Source organism: Globicephala melas, chromosome 17 (genome assembly GCF_963455315.2).
Source record: "Globicephala melas chromosome 17, mGloMel1.2, whole genome shotgun sequence".
NCBI lineage: Eukaryota > Metazoa > Chordata > Mammalia > Artiodactyla > Delphinidae > Globicephala > Globicephala melas.
In genome coordinates this window covers 32,764,366-32,782,087 of record NC_083330.1, presented here as the reverse complement: position 1 = coordinate 32,782,087, position 17,722 = coordinate 32,764,366, and the positions used below count along the sequence as shown (strand labels likewise).

Below are 17,722 nucleotides of genomic sequence, written 5' to 3'. Positions count from 1 at the left end.
TTGTGTTTTTTTTTTTTTTGTAACATCTTTATTGGGGTATAATTGCTTTACAAAGGTGTGTTAGTTTCCGCTTTATAACAAAGTGAATCAGTTACACACACACACATATGTTCCCATATCTCTTCCCGCTTGCATCTCCCTCCCTCCCACCCTCCCTATCCCACCCCTCCAGGCGGTCACAAAGCACCGAGCTGATATCCCTGTGCTACGCGGCTGCTTCCCAATAGTTATCTACCTTACGTTTGTTAGTGTATATATGTCTATGCCTCTCTCCCACTTTGTCACAGATGACCCTTCCCCCTCCCCATATCCTCAAGTCCGTTTTTGATTGAATGCTGGCTATTTTATTTGGCTTTTTTTGTTTTTCTCAGTGGAAACGTTGTTTTGCTTCAAAATATTTTATTCTACCTGGAAGTAGCAAATCTTCAAATTACAATTTTTTAAATGCTTTCAAATATCAATACTATAGGTGTCACAAAATCTAGAAAAATGACATTTAAAAATTAACTACTGCCAGATGTGTCTCTATAAAACTTTTTCCCCACTCTTTTAGCTATATATTCTTTAACTGCCTCCTCATACGACAGTTTATGTATTTTCGAAATAAAATTTTAAGAAATAAACTTTGTAGTTTTTAGACATAGATTTCTTGTACCATGGTTGATTAGAATTTGCTTCTAGTTATTAATAGTTTAGAAAAGTTTATTTCAGCTTCACAATTTATTATTGATAATGTCACATTAATTTTCATTGTTAACTTTGAGAAAACCTCTATGGATTACTTCCTCATAAGTATTTACTATTATAAATGCATTACTGATTTCAGTACTGCTATAGGTTTGTGCTTTACAGGGATTCTGATAAAATACTCATTCACACCATTCCATTACACACATTGTTGACGGAGTATATTCATTCATTCATTCATTTATTTATTTATTTATTTATTTTTGGCTGTGTTGGGTCTTCGTTGCTGTGCGCAGGCTTTCTCTACTTGCAGGGAGTGGGGGCTACTCTTCGTTGCGGTGCACAGGCTTCTCATTGCGGTGGCTTCTCTTGTTGCAGAGCACGGGCGCTAGGCACGGAGGCTTCAGTAGTTGTGGCTCGCAGGCTCAATAGTCGTGGCTCACGGGCTCTAGAGCGCAGGTTCCGTAGTTGTGGCACACTGGCTTAGTTGCTCCGTGACATGTGGGATCTTCCCGGACCAGGACTCGAACCCTTGTCCCCTGCATTGGCAGGTGGCTTCTTAACCACTGCGCCATCAGGGAAGCCCCTGGAGTATATTCTTGACAGAAGAAAATTTCCGTTTTGACTAAGCATTGATGAGAACTGAATCTTTGACTTATCTTTCACATGCCTGATGATTGAAATAATTTTCCACAGATTAGCTTCTGGTTTTGTACTTTTCAGTTCTTTTTTTCTTCTTCAAACGCACATGCTTTGAGAGCTGTGAAGTGCAAGACATGGCTATATTGTAAGGTGGTGTTTGTCCTTATGCTTCTGTGTCTTGTGCTAGTTAAGTCAGTAGAGTAGTCAGTATGAGTACTGGAAGTTATTCCTGTAATGGGATAGTATATAGTCAATTACATATGGCGGTGTCTGAAAATCACATAATAGCCTCACTTAAAACATCTCCCTAGGGCTTCCCTGGTGGCGCAGTGGTTGAGAGTCCACCTGCCAACGCAGGGGACACGGGTTCGTGTCCCAGTCCGGGAAGATCCCACATGCCGTGGAGCGGCTAGGCCCGTGAGCCATGGCCGCTGAGCCTGTGCGTCCAGAGCCTGTGCTCCACAACGGGAGAGGCCACAACAGTGAGAGGCCCGCGTACCACAGAAAAAAGAAAATCTCCTTAGCCAGATTTCAAAAAAGCCTGTGGCCATTCCAATATGATCCAACATAACGGAATATGATAGAAGGAAAATTGGCAAAGAAAGAGACGCTGGTCTTAACTGATGGAAGTTAAAATATCTCACTTTTGACAATTTTTGCAAAAACCTATAATTCCACGAACTAATTTCTAGGGTTCTTCATAGGACCTAAAAAGGAACCCATAGAGTTGTGGAACAACAATAGAAGCTGCTGTGATGGAAGCCCAGGCACCCCAACAAAGAGTAGCCCCCGCTCGCCGCAACTAGAGAAAGTCTGCACGCAGCATTGAAGACCCAACGCAGCCAAAATAAAAATAAATAAATAAAGATAAATAAATTTATTTTTAAAAAAGTAATACTCAGGTTTGAGGCATGAGAAGTATGATGAGGAGAAATTAGCTAATCCTTTCAGAACTTTTAAAATATCAAACTCAGTCTCTAAGATTTTAGCATTATATGCAACATCGGTTACTTATTAGTGGTTTGGGAAGGCCAATTTAAAATTTTCTGATCTTACTGTATTGAAATTCACGGCCCTAATGTTTTCCACATTGACTACATAAATGACGAAGTAAAGTCAATCATGTATTTCCTTCCCAACTGGACAGAAAACAAAATTTTAAACAGTGTTTGGACTACTGACTTTTGATTTCTTCTAAGGCAAGTGTATAGGTAATTTTTATTCCCTGATTAGGAGAAAAATGGTGGAAGAGGGCAGGGTTAAGAATTAAGATTTCAAGAGCATGAGAGGTAGATGGCCAACCAGAGTTCCTAAGTTTCGGTGCCTGTAACTGTTGCCGCCGCTTAAGCCTACCAAAGCAGTGGTATGGCTGCTGCCCTCGTGTTTGCTACCTCTAGAAACATTCTTGCCAGTAGTGGCGGCAGCGGGACTCAATTACCCCTTTTTCTCACTCTCTCCAGAAGCTCCAGATGGCGTCTTCTGTGGGCAACGTGGCCGACAGCACAGAACCAACGAAACGTATGCTTTCCTTCCAAGGGTTAGCTGAGTTGGCACATCGAGAATATCAGGCAGGAGATTTTGAGGCAGCTGAGAGACACTGCATGCAGCTGTGGAGACAAGAGCCAGACAATACTGGAGTACTTTTATTACTTTCATCTCTACACTTCCAGTGTCAAAGGCTGGACAGATCTGCCCACTTTAGTACTCTGGCAATTAAACAGAACCCTCTTCTGGCAGAAGCCTATTCGAATTTGGGGAATGTGTACAAGGAAAGAGGGCAGTTGCAGGAAGCGATTGAGCATTACCGGCATGCATTGCATCTCAAACCAGATTTCATCGATGGTTATATTAACCTGGCAGCCGCTTTGGTAGCAGCAGGCGACATGGAAGGGGCAGTACAAGCTTACGTCTCTGCTCTTCAGTGCAATCCTGATTTGTACTGTGTTTGCAGTGACCTGGGGAACCTGCTCAAAGGCTTGGGTCGCTTGGAAGGAGCCAAGGCATGTTATTTGAAAGCAATGGAGACGCAACCGAACTTTGCAGTAGCTTGGAGTAATCTTGGCTGTGTTTTCAATGCACAAGGGGAGATTTGGCTTGCAATTCATCACTTTGAAAAGGCTGTCACCCTTGACCCCAATTTTCTGGATGCTTATATCAATTTAGGAAATGTCTTGAAAGAGGCACGGATTTTTGACAGAGCTGTGGCAGCTTACCTTTGTGCCCTAAGCTTGAGCCCAAATCATGCAGTGGTACGTGCCAACCTGGCTTGTGTATACTATGAGCAAGGCCTGATAGATCTGGCAATAGACACCTGCAGGCGAGCTATTGAATTGCAACCACATTTCCCTGATGCTTACTGCAACCTAGCCAACGCTCTGGAAGAGAAGGGCAGTGTTGCCGAAGCAGAAGAGTGTTATAATACAGCTCTGCGGCTGTGTCCCACCCATGCAGACTCTCTGAATAACCTAGCCAATATCAAAGGAGACCAGGGAAACATTGAAGAGGCAGTTCGCTTGTATTGTAAAGCATTAGAAGTCTTCCCAGAGTTTGCTGTTGCCCATTCAAATTTAGCAAGTGTATTGCAGCAGCAGGGAAAACTGCAGGAAGCTCTGATGCATTATAAGGAGGCTGTTCGAATCAGTCCTACCTTTGCTGATGCCTATTGTAACATGGGAAACACTCTAAAGGAGATGCAGGATGTTCAGGGAGCCTTGCAGTGTTATACTCGTGCCATTCAGATTAACCCTGCACTTGCGGATGCCCACAGCAATCTGGCTTCCATCCACAAGTATTCAGGGAATATTCCAGAAGCAATTGCTTCTTATCGCACTGCTCTGAAGCTTGAACCTGATTTTCCTGACGCTTATTGTGATTTGGCTCATTGCCTGCAGATTGTCTGTGATTGGACAGACTATGATGAGCGAATAAAGAAGTTGGTCAGCATTGTGGCTGACCAGCTGGAGAAGAATAGGTTGCCTTCTGTGCAGCCTCATCATAGTATGCTCTATCCTCTTTCTCATGGCTTCAGAAAGGTTCTCATGGCTGAGAGCCATGGGAACCTCTGCTTGGATGAGATCAGTGCCCTTCATAAACCACCGTACGAACATCCAAAAGACTTGAAGCTCAGTGATGGTCGACTGCGTGTAGGATACGTGAGTTCTGACTTTGGGAATCATCCTACTTCTCATCTTATGCAGTCTATTCCAGGCATGCACAATCCTGATAAATTTGAGGTATTCTGTTATGCCCTGAGCCCAGATGATGGCACAAACTTCCGAGCAAAGGTGATGGCAGAAGCCCATCATTTCATTGATCTTTCTCAGATTCCATGCAATGGGAAAGCAGCTGATCACATCCATCAAGATGGTATACACATCCTTGTAAATATGAATGGTTATACCAGGGGTGCTCGAAATGAACTCTTTGCTCTCAGGCCAGCTCCTATTCAGGCAATGTGGCTGGGCTACCCTGGGACTAGTGGCGTGCTTTTCATGGATTATATCATCACTGATCAGGAAACTTCACCTGCTGAAGTTGCTGAGCAGTATTCTGAGAAACTGGCTTATATGCCCCATACTTTCTTTATTGGTGATCATGCCAATATGTTCCCTCACCTGAAGAAGAAGGCAGTCATCGATTTTAAGTCCAATGGGCACATTTATGACAATCGGATTGTGCTGAATGGCATCGACCTCAAAGCATTTCTTGATAGTCTCCCAGATGTGCAGATTGTCAAGATGAAATGTCCTGATGGAGGAGACAACGCAGACAGAAGTAATACGGCTCTTAATATGCCTGTCATTCCTATGAATACTATTGCAGAGGCAGTTATTGAAATGATTAACAGAGGACAAATTCAGATAACAATTAATGGATTCAGTCTTAGCAATGGACTGGCAACTACCCAGATCAACATTAAGGCTGCCACTGGAGAGGAGGTTCCCCGTACCATTATTGTAACCACCCGTTCTCAGTACGGGTTACCGGAAGATGCCATTGTGTACTGTAACTTCAATCAGTTATATAAAATTGACCCATCTACTTTGCAGATGTGGGCAAATATTCTGAAGCGTGTTCCCAATAGCGTACTGTGGCTGTTGCGTTTTCCAGCAGTAGGAGAACCTAACATTCAACAGTATGCACAAAATATGGGCCTTCCCCAGAAGCGTATCATTTTTTCACCTGTTGCTCCTAAAGAGGAACATGTTCGGAGAGGCCAGCTGGCTGATGTCTGCTTGGACACTCCACTCTGTAATGGACACACCACAGGGATGGATGCCCTTTGGTCAGGGACACCCGTGGTGACTATGCCAGGAGAGACTCTTGCTTCCCGAGTTGCAGCTTCCCAGCTCACTTGTTTAGGCTGTCTTGAGCTTATTGCTCAAAATAGACAAGAATATGAAGACATAGCTGTGAAACTGGGAACTGATCTAGAATACCTGAAGAAAATTCGTGGCAAAGTCTGGAAGCAGAGAACATCTAGCCCTCTGTTCAACACCAAACAATACACAATGGACCTAGAGCGGCTCTATCTACAGATGTGGGAGCATTACGCAGCTGGCAACAAACCTGATCACATGATTAAGCCTGTTGAAGTCACTGAGTCGGCCTAAATAATGACTGTGTGCACAGGAGAATTACCCTGTACCTGAGCCTCAACCTTCTGGGGGAAAGGGAACTACTTTTTCCTTATCTGTACAATACCATGCTGCAGATGGGTGACAGTCAATGATAAGAAATAGCACAGCCAGACTTGCTTCCTGCATGATCATGATCACGATAGGGAGAGACACAAGAGATGGGAAACTGCTGTTGCACAAGGAGTCTCCATAGAATTTTGCAGCAGCCAGGTGTCTGGAAGGTCTGGAAGGTAAGTCTGGAAGGTCTGATCTCCCTTGGTCTTCCATGGGATGGATGGTTAGTGTGGAAGGGAGATAGAGATTGCCCAGCCGTTTTGTGATTATCATGGATTGATTGAGTCTTCTGAATTAATATTTTTCTTTATATTTTGGGTATTGGAGCTTTTAAAAATGTTTGGTTTCAGGTATTTTTATTCATGTGAAGTGTGTATGATTCTCTTGAGATAAGCTTTTAAGCTAAAATATTCCTTGTTTTAGTTTCTGAACTCTACAGATAATTGGGGACTTTGCTGGTGTAGTCTTTTTATAGGTTTTGTAAACCACTTGAGCCTATATCAGTCATTTTAGTGTCTGACATAATGTTCGGAACTATCAGTGCTTTGTTGGTTTATAGATGATGGCTTAAATTCTTTTCCTGGTCCGTTTCCTTCTTCCCTTCCCCCCACTTTAAAAATTCTCCTGTAACTTGGCTAACAAAAAACCAAATCTGATTCAAAACCTCCCAGAGTGTTTCTCTTAACCGCATCATCTGGTGCCAAATGAAGATTCTTAGGAGTGATTATTAATTCTGAAGGGCACAGTTGTGGTACTGTCGCTGATGATAATAATAATGGATTTTTGGCCTAGAGTTTTGACCTATTTCACCAGTGTTTACCGTTGACTGCCCCTCTATGCTGCTTCCAAAAGTGATAGTGTGTGTTAAGATTTTTACTTTCATTTCTAATGTTTGTTTGTTTTTTTTAGTGAGTCCTGTTCTACCTTTTTCTTTCAGCAGAAATGAAATCCCAGGTAAGTATAAGTATTCAAATATTTGATCAGTAAGTCACAGTTATCTCCAGTACATTAAATAACTTTCATCAAAAAACATGTTATAGGTAAAAAGCTCTGAAGGACCAGCTATGTATATGATAATTATGTTTCAGACCTTCTAGGGTATTATAGATAATAACTTGTCTTCTGGATGTGGTCTTGAAGTCTTTATGGATTCAGTCTCAGTAGTAGCGAACTGCACTGCTACTTGGTTTGGAGTACAAATTAGACTTTAGCCCTCCTGGAGGTTGAGTTTTTGGTATTGAAAACCATAGGAATGAAATTATTGTATTTCAACAAAGGATAGAGGCCTTGAGGCTTAAACAAGGCAACATACGTGTGGGAAGCAGTCAGCCTTGAGGGCAGGTAAGGACATGCCAGGCATGCGGCCGCTGCTCGAAGGGACTGTCCCTACTTGTTCCCCTCCTTGTTCCATTCCATGGGAGATAAATCACCAGGGCCCAGAGGTCAGAAAGAATGTAAAATGAGACAAGCAAAGCTATCTCCCCCCTGCACATGCAGGTTATTTTTGATGCTTCTGGGTTTATGGGTTTCCTCCCAGGGAAGTTAACCTTGAGCCGAGACAGTCTGTAGATAATGTAAACCACCATCTGGCAACCTTCCGATTTCTAGGCTAGATAATCTGCAACTGTAGCATAATAAAATTTGCCTTGCAACCATCAGTTGTCTTGGTCCTTCTGACCCCATGCGTCGGTGCTACTTCAGTTCCTTACCCCTTCCCTTCTGACCCTGGGCGGTGAGATCCTCTTTCTCCGGCTGGTCCGCGGCAAGTGGCACTCGAACAGGGACCTGAAGCATGAAGGCAATTAAAAGAAAAAGAAAGTGCAGGTAAGAGAACCCTTATGCAAAATATGTGTGGCCACCAGTAAAAGTGAAACGAATAGAGGCATAAGGCAATAGTCAGAAGTAAAATAAGATGGGGCAGAAGGGCTCAAAGATGTATGAATTATTTGCTCAGGTTTTACTTTTGATGCTTAGAGCTCGGGGTAATAAAGTTTCTGAACTTTATTGTTGACTGAATTTTTACAGCATATCCATGGTGTATCTCCCTGGTTTCCTGATGGCGGCTCTGTTGACATAGAAATCTGGCAGAAAGTTGGAGAAGATTTTAAAAATTATTACGAGTCTCGAGGGCCTACTCATACTCCTGTTGTTACATATAGTTTGTGGAATCTGATAAAAATATGTTTAGATTCTTCTCATGATAGTGTTGATTTGAATGTAAAGTCAGAAAAACATAAGCCTCTGACAGAAGGAGAGACTGTATTATCAACTACTGTGTCGCCACTTCCTAAACCGAAAGAGCTAATTAATTTAAATAGTTTAGATGAAGAGGAACATTTTGACTTAACAGATGAGGCTTGTAAACATAAAAGAGAGAAATATCCTGAGGATGATTTTCTAATGGCTGTAATAGATAAGTCAGTGAAAAAGCTGCAGGTTAATAAGGACTGTCTTCCTCAAAAATCCACATCTGTAAAAATGCTGAGTCCCTTGCAGCGCGCTGTACAAGGAGCAATAAAACGAGGAGAAGATCCTATTTTCTGTTGTCCCGTCATAGAAAGACCTGATCCTAATAATCCTCAACAAGCTACTAGGGAGCATCAGGCTCTCCCTTTGAAAGTTTTGAAAGATTGAATTTCTGCCTGTGCTCAATATGGGCCCACTGCTCCTTTTACTACTGCTATGGTTGACAGGAGAAGCTCTTCCCCCCGCTGATTGGAAGTCTATTGCACGAGCTTGTTTAAATGATGGAGATTATTTAATATGGAAGTTTGATTTTTATGAAGGGGCTGCTGAACAAGCAGAAAAGAATGCTGCCCATAATATTCCAGTTGATTATCATATGCTGATTGGGGAAGGACAGTATCTTTCTTTACAAGATCAATTAACTTATCCCTTTGTTGCTTATCCTCAAATAAATCATTTGGCATTACAAGCCTGGAGGAAATGTCCTTCTACACACAAAACTGAAGATCTTTCAAAACTTAGGGACCTAATGAACCATATGCTGATTTTGTAGATAGGTTGTCACAGGCGGTGGGGAGACTCATTGTGGACGGACTCACTGGTATGATTGTAGTTAAGCAACTTGCTTTTGAAAATGCTAATAATGCGTGTCAGGCTGCGATTCGACCTTGGAGAAAACGGGGAACATTGGAGGATTATATTCACCTTTGTGCAGACATTGGGCCTACTTATATACAGGGTGCTGCTGTGGCTGCAGCATTAACTAAAGTGGGGTTTAAAAACAATCAAAAGAAAACAAAGACTTGTTTTAAATGTGGAAAGGCAGGTCATTTTGCTAGAGAATGTAGATCTTTTAATTCTAACCCTAGTCCTTCCTTCCCTACTCAGAAACCTCCAGATGGTCAGAAAATCCCTGGTTTATGCCCTAAATGCAATAGGGGAAAACATTGGGCACAAGATTGTTGCTCAGTGGCCCACAAGGATGGGCCACCACTGTCGGGAAACTCCTCCCGGGGCCTTCCCCGGCCCCAACAAATAATAAGGGCAATGTCTGTGTATCCTCCTCAAATTATCAATCAGACATTAACCAAAAACAAAAACATACAATATGCTCGCTCTCCAGAGCAACACCAGGAAGCGCAGGACTGGAGCTCAGTACCTCCGCCCGATATGTATTAACTCCTGAAATGGGTCCTCAGGCCCTCTCTACGGGCATCTGTGGACCTTTACCCAAGGGTTTGATGGGACTATTATTGGGAAGAAGTAGTGTCACCATGAAAGGTTTAACTATTATGCCAGGAGTCACAGATTCTGACTACGAAGGAGAAATAAAAGTCATGGCACAAACTATTAAAAATATAATAACTATTTCTGCTGGTGATAAAATTGCACAATTGCTACTTTTGCCCTTTGTACCTCATGGACAAATTTTACAACATCAGAAGAGAGAAACAAAGGCTTTTGGATCATCTGATGCTGCCTACTGGATTCAGAAGATAGGGAGAGAACGTCCAGAAATGAAATGAACCATTAATGGAAAGGTTTTTTCAGGTTTTTTAGACACTGGAGCTGATGTCTCTGTTATGACGCAGATACACTGGCCTAAACGTTGGCCCATTAGTCCTACTATTACAGAACTTCACGGATAGGACAAAGTTCTTCTCCTATGCAAAGTAGTCAGTTTTTTTTATGGCAAGATAGTGAGGGCCATTCAGGATATTTCCAGCCTTATGTTTTGCCTGGGCTGCCTTTAAACCTCTGGGGCCGAGATATATTAAAAGAAATGGGAGTATTACTTTATAGTCCAAACTCTCAAGTCTCTAATATGATGTTGGATCAAGGATTTCTTCCCACAAAAGGACTGGGAACAAACCAACAAGGAACTGTCTATCCTATTGATGTGAAAATAAAATATGATAGACAAGGTTTGGGTTTTTCTTAGGGGCCTTGGATTCTCCACTCACTGCTGATCCAATTACTTGGCTGACTGATGACCCTGTATGGGTGGACCAATGGCCCCTCACAAAGGGGAAATTAGAGGCTGCAGAACAATTAGTACTGGAACAATTAGGGCATTTAGAAATTTCCGGTAGTCCTTGGAATACTCCTATTTTTATTATCAAGAAAAAATCTGGAAAATATAGGTTATTACAGGATCTAAGAGAAGTTAATAAAACTATGCTAATAATGGGAGCTCTTCAACCAGGCCTACCCTCTCCAACAGCCATACCACACAATTATCATCTTTTAGTTATAGATTTAAAAGATTGTTTTTTCACTATTCCTTTGTTTCCTGAAGATAGAAAACATTTTGCTTTTAGCTTGCCTGCCTTAAATTTTAAGGAACCCATGAGGAGATTTCAATGGAAAGTATTGCCTCAGGGCATGGCAAATAGTCCTACATTATGCCAAAAATATGTGGCTCAGGCCTTGACTCCTGTGAGAAAAAGGTTTCCATCGTTATATCTCATACATTATATGGATGATATACTTTTAGCCACTGATAATATTTCTTTATTAGAGACTGCTTTTCAAGTTTTACAACAGTCCTTACAATCATTTGGCTTGGTCATTGCCTCAAAAAAAATTCAAAGACAATCTCCATTTTTATATTTGGGAAAATATATTGATAACACTACTATTAGGCCTCAAAAACTGCAAATTCGAGTTGATAATTTAAAAACATTAAATGCTTTTCAAAAATTACTTGGAGATATTAATTGGCTAAGGCCTTCCTTAAAACTTACTACTGCTCAATTACAGCCTTTGTTTGATATTCTTAAAGGTGACTCAGATCCTTCTTCACGCTCTATGACTCCAGAAGGATTTCAAGCTTTACAAATAGTCAATAGATCTATCAGTTCTACACAATTAACTAGAATTCATACTCACCTTCCAATTTTCTTAATAATTTGTCCAACTCCTCATGTGCCTACTGCCGTCTTATGGCAAACTGTTGGAATTATTGAATAGATTCATATGAAAACTACACCCTCTAAAGTTATTAACCCTTATTATGAACTTTTTAGTAATTTAATAATGCAAGGTAGAACTAGATGCTTACAACCTATAAGTATAGAACCTTCTCAAATTATTATCCCTTATTCAGTTAGTCAACAAAATTGGCTTTTTCAACATAGTAATGAATGGGGTCTTGCTCTTGCAGGATTTTCAGGTACCTTGGAATGCCATTACCCTGCTGATAAATTGATCCAATTCAGCAAACTTAACTCATATCTTTCCTTCTATAATTAGGCAACAGCCTGTTCCTCATGTACCTTTGGATTTTACGGACGGTTCTTCTTCAGGAGTGGCTACTGTAATCATTGACGACGGAACAAACCTCATTAAAGAAACTTCCTTGACTTCAGCTCAACGTGTTGAACTGTATGCTGTCATTATGTCTTCTAAACATTTGCCTTCTATATCTTTTAATTTGTTTTCTGATAGTAAATATCTTATTAGCTTGTGATTTCTTCTGGAGACTGCGAGCATAGGACATACTAATGACCCTGAATTATCATCCTCTTTTCGTTTGCTTCAACAGCTTATTCGTTCCCATGATGGTCCTGTCGCAGGTCTGTATATCCGTGCTCATTCTAACTTGCCTGGTCCATTGACTAAACTTAATGCGACTGCAGACGTTTTAACTCGATCTAAACGTGATCTTTATCCTGTACATTTTCCTCCCAAGAATAGAGTTGAAGTTACTCCTCCTCCTCAATCTCTTTTCCCTAAAGCAGGACATGTCCCAATTTACCGTACTCCTCCTTTCCGTTCGTCATGCTGTCAAGAATGGCTAATATACTGCATTCATTATCTCCATACTCTTGATACTCATGGTCCATGTCCTGGACACCCTCATATTATGGTAAGTTATGATCAAACTGCTTCACAAGCAGCACAGCAGTTGCACGCTTTACACCGTCAGTCAGCGGCTACATTACACACACAATTTTCCCTTAGTGGTGAAGCCGCCCCACAAATTGTGAAGCAATGCCCACAATGCTTACCTCACCTTCCTGTTCCACATTATGTTGTTAATCCTCGTGGATTATTACCTAGACATTTATGGCAAATGGATGTTACTCATATCCCGTCTTTTGGGAAATTACAGTTTGTTCATGTCACTATCGATACTTATTCTGGTTTCCTCTGTGCTACAGCACAGACCAGAGAAGCTACTAAACATGTTATCACTCATTTATTACACTGTTTTGCTTTCATGAACCTTCCCAAAATTATTAAAACAGATAATGGGCCCGCTGCTTTTGCAACATTTTGTAATTCATTACAAAATTACCCATATTACAGGCATTCCATATAACCCTCAAGGACAAGGTATTATAGAACGTGCAAATAGATCTTTAAAGCTAACTATTGCAAAAATAAAAAGGGGGGAATTGTATAGAACAGCGCCACATAACCTTATAAATGATGCTCTGTTTATTTTAAATGTTCTCACTGTTGACAAATTTGGCTGCTCTGCAGGGGGAAGGTTGGTGGCTGAGCCAAGATTGGCCTCTCAATCTCCGGAGGTCCTCTGGAAAGATCCGTTAACCAGCACTTGGCGTGGTCCTGATCCTGTGTTGATTTGGGGACGTGGTCACATGTGTATCTTTCCCAGATCAGCGCCTGGACCTTGCTGGCTTCCTGAGCGCTTAGTCAAGCAAATAGATGGCTCGCCACAGCTCACCTAGTTCAGAAGATGAAGAAGCTCTGCACCTCTCCGGAAAATTTGACAGTGTTGATTGAGAAAAAGAAGAAGAAGAGGAGAGCACTTGCCAGGATGACTCAAAGGAGTGATGTTCCAACTTGGGGACAAATTAAACAACTGGTTTCATGAGCTCAAGAGTCAGTGAAACAACAGAATAATCCTGTTACACCTGTAACTTTATTTTTGGTTATGTTGGCAACCATTTCATGTGTTCCCTCTGTTAATGCAGCAACTTACTGGGCCTATGTACCTTATCCTCCACTATTACAACCCATATCTTGGTCTGAAGCAGAGTTTCCTGTATTTTACAATGATAAGTGTTTATGGGCCTCTTATTGGGAATATAAAACAAATCAATATGTCTGTAAATTATACTAACTGGTTTAGTACCCATCCTGTCTGTGTTAGCCCATTGAATCTGGAAACTGGATGTGTAAAGGCTATTAGTTATGAGCATACAGATGTTTATGAGGGAACGGATCAATCAATTCGTTTGTCAGCCTCTCCAGGTATCCTTCGTTTTACAGGAACCAACATTACTCTTACATGCCCGGCTACCAGCCGACGAGAGGATCTTAAGGATACCATCATTTGGTATAAAATGGGCAAGCTATTAATATTAGAGGTCAAATCTCATACACCTCACCACTTAGGGATTCCGCTATTACTATAACCAAGTTTACAGGTGAAGATTCAGGAAATTACTTCTGTATGAAGCGTTTACTTGGAGGACAAGGGATACTTATAGCTGGGTATAAGGTTACTATGCTTAAGAGAAAATCAAAAAATCAATTGCCTCCTTTTATGACCGTTAACTTTCCTGGGTCCAGTTTTGAACATTGCAATGCATCTTGGAATAATAACCAAATATGGTGTACTATAGATTATACCAAGGTGTCAATTCTTATCTCTTCTATTCCCATCATAGATAGGTTTATCACATTTCAAAAGAACTGGGATATATGGAAACTAGCTCTAACTTATTCCAATACACCTGTTATAACTTGTGTTGCTCCTCCGTATACACTTTTGTTTGGTTCTATTAACATTGGTAATTCTTCCAAAGGAGGATATAATATTAGCTGTGTTAATTGTATTTTTAGCAGTTGTATGTTCCCTTCTGCAGGAACGCAATCTGTGCTTATACTAAAGCAACCCATGTATGTTATGGTGCCTGTACATCTGAGAGAACCTTGGTATGAAGATACTGGAGTACAGGCATGGGTGGAACTCTCTAAAGCCTTGCAGAGAAGGAGACGCTTTCTTGGGTGGTTAATAGTAAGTTTACTTGCCTCGGCTGCTCTGTCTGCTGCCGCGGCTACTGCCGGTCTTGCTCTTTCACAGAGTATTCATCATGCTCACTTTGCTAATCAGTTATCTCAACATACCAGTCTTGCTTTATCTTTACAAAGTCACATAGATTTACGGATTAATAACAAATTAGATGAATTTTAAAACGCAATTTTGGGGAGTGGAGATCAGATGGCAGCATTAAAATTGAGGATGCGTTTAGCTTGTCATGCAAAGTATACATGGATGTGTGTTACTCCTTAAAAGTACAGTGACTGTATTTGGGAATGGGAAAAAGTAAAAATGCATCTGCTGAGTGTTTGATCAGATAATAATATTAGTCTTGATCTTAAGAAATTAAATGCTGAAATTCAGGATATACAAAATACACATCTTGATGATGTTTCGCCAGACGATGTAATTCAAACTTTACTGGATCATTTAAAGTGGTTAAACCCTCAGTCTTGGATTACTGGAAGGTTGTCAGGATTTATTACCCTGGCCATAATTTGCCTATTATTGATAATAATCTTCTCATGTCTGTTTCGTATCCTCATGCAACAGTACAGTACTCTCGGCACTAAACTTCATGGAATTATTTTGCAGCAAAAGTTAAAAAATAAAAAAGGGGGACCTGTGGGAAGCAGTCAGCCTTGAGAGCAGGTAAGGACATGCCAGGCATGCCGCCGCTGCTCGAAGGGACTGTCCCTACTTGTTCCCCTCCTTGTTCCATTCCATGGGAGATAAATCACCAGGGCCCAGAGATCAGAAAGAATGTAAAATGAGACAAGCAAAGCTGTCTTCCCCCTGCACATGCAGGTTATTTTTGATGCTTCTGGGTTTATGGGTTTCCTCCCAGGGAAGTTAACCTTGAGCCGAGACAGTCTGTAGATAATGTAAACCACCATCTGGCAACCTTCCTTTTTCTAGTCTAGATAATCTGCAACTGTAGCGCAATAAAATTTGCCTTGCAACCATCAGTTGTCTTGGTCCTTCTGACCCTATTCGTCGGTGCCACTTCAGTTCCTTACCCCTTCCCTTCTGACCCTGGGCGGTGAAATCCTCTTTCTCCGGCTGGTCCGCAGCACACATGAATATATGTTTTTGTCTTGCTGTACTGCACCTGTGCTGTCTAGTAACAGATATTTTGTCTGCTAGTAGTGTTCTAGATTATGTCTTTCCAAAGCGCTGAGGCAGTGCACCTATTCTATAGTTGCAGCCGATGCCTGAATGTAGCCTAGCTGACAAATTATTGATTAATAAGAACTTGAATTTCTCAAAGATTTGTACTGTTAACCAAAATCTGAGCAAGGAGTCTCAAATGTAATTCTTAGCCAGAATTACATGTTAATGAACCATTTAACAGTGTAAATCAAGGAACATCAGTGTAAGGATTTCTTTTAATTTATTTTTTACCTGCTTGAAATATCAGTTAAAGTTTGCCAGCTTGGTTGCAGATGAACGGACGTTTGAAGTTCACCAAACTACTTAATGTGGGATAGGATAATAGACTTCCAGCGCCCTCAAGGCTGTGACCTTGCAGCCATTTTACATAGCACATCCTCCTCTTATAGGGATCAACCTTTCCCTGGCCTGAAAAGTAGCAGCTCTGTTGAAGCTTTGCTTATTGTAACAGGCTTTTGTTTCCAGGTCACATGTCTGTGGAAGACTTAATTCTGAATAGAGATATAGATATTACTGGAAACTAATTGTTTTTTCTATTATACTCTGATTTATCAAAAAAGTAAAACATTTAAGCTGTGCTACAGAAATTCAGAAGTTGTCTTGCAATCTTTAAACAATAAATGAATGAGTTGCCCTTAAAAAAAAAAAAAAAGGATTAAGCAGTTAAGCTGTTGGTCCCACATCAGACAAATTTTCCTATACCTTCTGTCAATATTGTTAACAGAGACTGTTATTTTATTAATCCTTATGATCCCGTGATTCTTTCTTTCATGTTTCAGGGCACAGCAGGTGAGAGAGTGGATTTGTTAAGCTGGGTGGGTTTATCCTTCTTTTATGCGTTCATTCAATTTTATGTTCATTTACTTATTGTACACACATGGCAATAGAAGCTGCTAAAGCAATCATTGCTATTCTGCAAAACAACAAGGCACAGAAGCAGATGTCTTATTTCTGAGATTTCTCCCCCCAGGATTATTAGGATTAAAGATCCTTTCCCCCCACTTCCTGGAGAGGACAAGGGGCTGCTCGCTGGAGGTTTTTTAGTGACTTGGGGAAAGGCTCAAATATCCCCCCATTATGGTAATCCACCCCAGGGGCAAACCACACAAGAATATTATGAATTTATTTTATTTTTCTATCCTTGCAAAGGTAATACTCAGCTCATTAGAATATGAAAACTATACTGTCAAATTTCAGAATTACATGGATGAAGAAAATCACCAAAGTGGCATCATATCACGTGTGTTATAGTTGTATTTACTATATTGACTATATTAACTATTTTGTGTTAACAGTATATTGTATAACTATATATTGAAAAGGCAAAATGCTGTAACTTATTTCAGAGAAAATAATTATGTTGGCAAACCCCAAATTGTACACTGTAGACAGGTCCTAGGAAAAGAAGATTTAATTCATAGTGGACAAGAGGTTAGCTTCTGTTTTCAGCCATGTGCTATTTCAAGAATTAAACGTCATGAATAATACAGGATATAAGAGGAATAGTCTAAAGATGGAAAAGCACATTTTGATTAGGAAAGAGAATTTAAGGCTTAAGTCTTTTTTTTTTTAAGGAAAACTGCCTTATTACTATGAGATAAGAAAATTGTTTCCTTCTTTTCTTCCTTGCTTTCTTCTTTTCCTTTTTTTTAACCTTTTTAATTTTGGATATTTGACCTCTAAGCTGAGATGACTGAAAATGCCTCCTCTGGGCATCAACCTTTTTGAAAGACTTTTTCCCCCTCCTTAAGGGCTATTTGTCTCTTGGAGGCATTGCCTACATTACTCACCAAGAGGCAAGCATTTGTCCTTGCACTAAATGCTGACGTCTCCTGATAAGAGGGAAGCTGCAAAGTAGAAGAATTGAAGGTCAATATGTTGATAGTGGTCTCAAGAGCATTGATGTACATTTGTGTATTGGGGAAGGGGAGAGAAGCTTGAGAGTGGGCCAGTGGGGAGGGGTAAATATTTTGTGATGCTGTCTACCTATGGGCTTATAAAGTTTACAGCTGCATTAGGAGGACAAGCATTACCATTAGCA

At 40.7% G+C, this 17,722-nt stretch overlaps 1 long non-coding RNA gene and 1 pseudogene across 1 annotated transcript; one reads left to right on the top strand and one right to left on the bottom strand.

Moving 5' to 3' along the window:
- Positions 1-177: 177 nt before the first annotated feature.
- On the bottom strand, positions 178-17,507 carry LOC138842395 (uncharacterized). The gene is made up of 5 exons (XR_011376863.1): positions 17,472-17,507; positions 7,733-7,808; positions 4,944-5,076; positions 2,768-2,936; positions 178-1,558 (listed from the first exon to the last, which is right to left on the bottom strand). It is a non-coding gene; the product is annotated as an uncharacterized lncRNA (long non-coding RNA).
- Positions 2,766-15,476, top strand: LOC132593740 (UDP-N-acetylglucosamine--peptide N-acetylglucosaminyltransferase 110 kDa subunit pseudogene; annotated as a pseudogene).
- Positions 17,508-17,722: the final 215 nt, after the last annotated feature.